The sequence below is a fragment of the Palaemon carinicauda genome, chromosome 5, assembly GCF_036898095.1.
Source record: "Palaemon carinicauda isolate YSFRI2023 chromosome 5, ASM3689809v2, whole genome shotgun sequence".
NCBI lineage: Eukaryota > Metazoa > Arthropoda > Malacostraca > Decapoda > Palaemonidae > Palaemon > Palaemon carinicauda.
In genome coordinates this window covers 120321283-120326835 of record NC_090729.1, presented here as the reverse complement: position 1 = coordinate 120326835, position 5553 = coordinate 120321283, and the positions used below count along the sequence as shown (strand labels likewise).

General features: G+C 31.6%; 1 long non-coding RNA gene across 1 annotated transcript; it reads right to left on the bottom strand.

The window, feature by feature from the left end:
* Positions 1–746: 746 nt before the first annotated feature.
* Positions 747–5081, bottom strand: LOC137640550 (uncharacterized). The gene is made up of 2 exons (XR_011044396.1): positions 4993–5081; positions 747–1106 (listed from the first exon to the last, which is right to left on the bottom strand). It is a non-coding gene; the product is annotated as an uncharacterized lncRNA (long non-coding RNA).
* Between the last annotated feature and the right edge of the window lie 472 nt (positions 5082–5553).

Here is a 5553-nt window from a genome sequence, read left to right as displayed (position 1 = left end):
TTTGCCCCTCGTTTGGAAGAAACTTAAATTTCCATAGTTTTCCAACTGCAGCAGTTAGTGTTTCAGTAAATTTCATTAACTTAAAGACTATTAGTTATTATAATTCAGAATATAGCTTCCTTCTGTCAAGAGGCCTAAATTTCATCATCATCATCAATGTTAAAAGGATTTCATGTACTGCCAAGGTTTCAAGATTTATCCTGGATGTGCAACTGCCCATAATACGGGACTAGTGACAGATTCTCGTTACTGCCTAATAAACAAAAGCTATCACTATTAAACTGCAAAAAGATTATACCATCTAATTAAGATAGGTATTACTTGTATTACTTAAACATATTGCTTAAACATACGCAACACGAAAACTTTAAAAAATTCTCTACTCATCTAGCACATACAGAGTGATATGACAAACTTACACTAGAACTTAATTAGAAATTACAACTTACAAAGTCTTGAAACAATGCTAACCACATTTTACTAGAACTGAAACAATGCTAACCACATTTTACTAGAACTTAAACAATGCTAACCACATTTTACTAGAACTTAATTAGAAATTAAAACTTATAAAGTCTTGAAACAATGCTAACCACATTTTGATAGTAAATAAAGTTTAATAAGTTGTGTTTTTAAACTAAGGAAGTTGTGAAACTATTTAAACTCACGTTATATGCAAATAAAATTTAGTAATCAGCTTTACTATAAGGTTTTATTTGTGGACAATGCAAATAAAAGTGAACAACTTTGCTATAAAGTTTTATTTCGGAACTTAAAAATATATTTCAAAGGTAACAAGGTAAATATGAAAAGGTTATTAATAGTACATATAAAATTATTACTGCAGTCAAACAGTATCTGACTTAAACACCAGAGTAAACAATCTCTAAGACATTAACTGCTACAGACAGCTTAACTTGCAAGTGCATTTGATGAGACAGCCCGAGTAAACAATAGTAACCAAAAAGAAACTTTACATCAAAACCCAGTAAAGACATTCAAGGATTCCGGAAAAGTTGCTAACTTCCAGAGTGTTCATCCCGCTTCAAAATTATTAACTTCAAATTAATCAGCAGCAGCTACCCAGGTTGAACAAATCGGAAGACCTGCAAAATGAAAAGAAAGAATTAGTCTAGGCAAAGTATTTTCCTATATTAAACTGCAGAAGCTTTGATAAAAATTATTGTACCTAAAATATATATTCACCAATACCTGAACAAAGGTTCATATTTTTTTTTTCTTAAACTAAAATTTCCTCTATATATTAAGTGGATAGTCAATCCCATGAAGTGGTTTTGATAAACTATAGCAATCAAAAATCTTGTCTAATATATATCTCAACCCCAAAATGTTACTTTAAAACAACCTGTGACAAAATTACTACAGTTTAATAAAAGTTACTCATACCTTTGAAAGACTTTCAAAGTTCCTTCCATAACGTAAGACATCTGTTTAAGATTTGAAGTATTCAAAAATTAGGGAATTAAGTCTTCAAATCCATACAATGTAGAATATGCCTGTCCAATTGTCAACCTGGCAAGCTTTAAAAAGCATACAAGTTACCTTTAGTCTAGCCTCAAGTTTAATACTATATAGTTTTGTATTAAAAGTCTACAGAACCTTTGATTTTTATTAACTCTGAGAAACTGGTGCTTTTAAAATAAAGATTCAGCTAGAAATTCTCTTTACCTGGCCCGAACATTCAACAGGAGACTAGCAAACTTGTCATTCAAGAATGAACTAAAATTACAGGATTTTATCTCAAGTTGGGAGAACTGGGTAAACAAAAAAAAAAAAAAAAAGAAAAATAAGAAAAAATAATAAGAAAAAAAAAAAAAAAAAAAAGCTGATTAACAATGTTTGGGAGGTACTAATATTTGGTACCTCAGTGCGGGTGGGGTCTGAAAAGTGCTTTGCTTGCCCGACTGACAAACACCAAACAGACTGAATTTAATAGTAAAGGCGTAATTACGAAAGCTTAAAATTTAAAATAATTGAACTATACAATAGTTCTGAACGTATTTTACCATTTTTAAAGTCTCAAAAGCAAAATTTAAAGTTAAATATTTTCCTTTTTGAACATTCGCAGCAAAATCTACGTCAAAAGAAATTTCAGCTTCTACTTACCGATTTATTAAAGTAAAGATTTCATAAGAATATTCCTCAACTAGATTACAAAATTTTATAAAAGCAAAATTCCATAGTTCCAAATATCTCTTCTTCAAACTAGTCTTGACCGAATTTCAATATCAGATTACACAAGTATGCTATAAGAACATTTACACATCTACAGTAGTCACCTGGTAATAAAAACAGCTATGGAGCTACCAAGGTGTTATGACATTTAAAATTTCTATTACGGTTATACTCGTCATCTAAGATATTGACTTTTTCTGAATTAACTCTTTGTTCTGAAAGATCCCCAGGCACGTTCCAATATTTAACTAGGCTACAACCCTAGTTAAAAAAAATGTTATAAGCCCAAGGGAACCGACAGGGGAAAATAGGTGAAGGAAAAATACTAAGATTTTATTAACAATAACAAATTAAGAGCAACATTAAAATAGATCCTCCATAAATAAACCCGAGTAAAGACTTATGACACAGCCTGTTAAACATGTTAGCTGCAATTTTGTCTATTCGTAAATTAGATAAAAGTTCTCAAACCCATTCTCACTACAGAAAGTTTCATCCAAAATCCCTATATAGATATCAAATCTTGCACTATCATCCTCATTGACCCCAAGTATTCTTTTCCTCCGTTAAAGACTACTATTCATGGATTTATGGATTTTAGAATTTTAGTCACATGCAACGCCTCGACAACTCAGAAGGCTAAACTACCCACAAGCTAGTTTATATCCGTATTTTCTACAAGCAGATTCAATTTAGGAACTCTCTTAATCAAGAAACTTTATATTCTACATCACAAGCACAACACAAACCCCGCAGTAACCAAGTTTTAACGAACTAAACTGGTAAATTTCAAAATTTGAAATTTCTTGAGAGCAACTTCAAAACAGACTTAAGAGTGCCAGAAACTAATTAAAAGGTTACTAAAAAACATAACTATACCAATTTTTGGAAACTGTCCATTCGCGAAAAACTAACAGAAATAAGTCTTTAAATTAGTTTAGAATCTAAAACTAAGAATCATAGTCAGACTAGTCAAAGTTTTGAAGCTATAATAACCTAAAAAACCCAATTTTCCCCAGGTACTAATCTATTCAAAGATACTAGTCTTTCAAGAATCATTTAATTCATGAGTAAAATCTTTAGTAAAATTACTAAGATATACCCGTTCACAGAGTCTCACGCTAATCATATGGGAACTGGCAGTTTCATTTAGTGGACTATGAAGATGGGCAACAAGGGGAAAAATATGGAGGCAAGAAGAACATTAGAAGGGTGTGTTGTTAATACTCGCTAAGCAATAATAGGACACTCAGGATGCGACAATCCCAAAGGCTACAACAAGTAGAATAACCAATGAGATCAGTTAATAAGGAAACTGCGCCCGTGTCATAAAACCAAGCCCATTGTACACAGGCTATAGCACTACACAACCTCAGAATAATGGCTTCATTTTGAAGAGTCTTACCCTAGAATATCTGCTTACCAAAGTTAAGTCTTCTACCCATGTAAAGTGGAAAATACCAACCGAGATTACAGTGGCGTCGTTGACACCTTTGTAAATTAAAATTTATAGTAATCCGTTAGATGTAGGAGAAAGAATACAGTGGCGTCGTTGACACCTTTGTAAATTAAAATTTATAGTTATCCGTTAGATGTAGGAGAAAGAATTAAAAACATGCCTGACTATTCCGTGTTTGGGAAAAACAATAAGCAGTAACTAGGGAAGGATCCAAATAAAGTTAGCTATATAGCCAATCAAAGAACCCATTACCTCTAGCAGTAGTATCAATGAGTGTATGATACCTTGGTTATGCCCGCTATCTTAGTGCTAACCACTAATAACCAAGTACTAAAGTACTATTAAGCCTACAGTGCACCGCTTGGTGCATTGTTACACCAAAAATACATTTAACGCTCATAAAACTACGCGCAAGAATTAGAACCGAATAATCAAGTTAACTTGAACCTGGTATTTATTAGTTTGCCCAAAATTCAGACTACCTACCCGATTGCGAATAAAACTAAAATATCAAGCATCCAGTTACAGCCAAGAAAGAGCAAAACGATTTAAGAGATACTTTAAGAGAAACTCAGTATACAGACTGTTGGCATTAAATGCCACTAATCTACGAAAGAGCTTTATACCCGATATAGAATTTCTAAGAGGAATTTGCTCTTTCTTTAAAAGGATTCAGTACAAATTGGGAAACTGGTAAACTTGAGATGCGAACTAATGTTACGAAGACTAACTTCCCAGGTTTGAACATATGTATAAAATCCAAGATTACGGGAAAATTATTAAAAGCGAATTTCATTAATAAATAAGCGGATAATATAACTTAAATCCCGTTAATAATAGTTTTAAAATATGGGAACAAAGAAACTTCAAATTTATCGAGAACTTTATAAATACAGCAATTTAATCCATCAAAATTGTTCAAAAATAAATTAATATAGAACCAGACGTAAGCTAAATTCAAACCGTTGGAAGGATTAACTGGATAAACAATTCCATTAAAATATCTAGGCCAGTTATGCTCAAAAGAGACCATGTGATTAAAGATACATTAATGACATTTCCAGCTCATGATAAACATGAAAGAAATCTCAAAACTTAAAACTAATCTATTAACTTTGTTGAAGCCTATTATGAAAAAATGATGAGTAATCTGCACCAAGATACGAAATCATATAAAAAGGAAACACCATACCAAGTCAAAGCCTTTTCTAATATAACAAACTAAATTAATTAAATTTGAGTTCCTAAAACTAATATTCACGAATATAAATATGGAAATGTAAGTCACTAAACATTACAAAATCACAGTAAAATAACTACACAAAAATTTAACTCACTTTACCGACACTTTTCTTCTATAAAACACACTCCATTAAATCTTTAGACGTAGACTGAAACCCTCTGTAAAAATGCCTGCAGTCTTTGGGTCGCCACTGGCAAAACAAGGATGACAAACCAACGAAGCACAGAGCCACAACAGCTCCCTTAGATTTAGTGTCCTTGTATGAGCAGTGCTGCCATCTATGTCTATGTTTCACAACCTACAGTATTTGAAGACCAATGACGTCATTTTCCAAGAAATCTAAAAAAAAAAAAGAAAAAAATGTCTGCGATTTTACAATTTTACGTAACTCATTTTGCAATAGACAATTGTACTCAATGCATAGAATGTAGAATTGTCATAGCTGAATAATCTTTGACTAAAGGAATCTAGTGAAAAAATTTCCATCATATTTAATATTAGTAGATTTGGCTCACCAATGGAACCAATATATTTCCCTTAACAAAAATGATACAAAATAAAAAAAATAACATTAATAAATACTAGAGATACAATTTGAATGTAATTAGATTATTAGAATGTCAGTAAATGATAAATTCTTCATCGAATGATATTT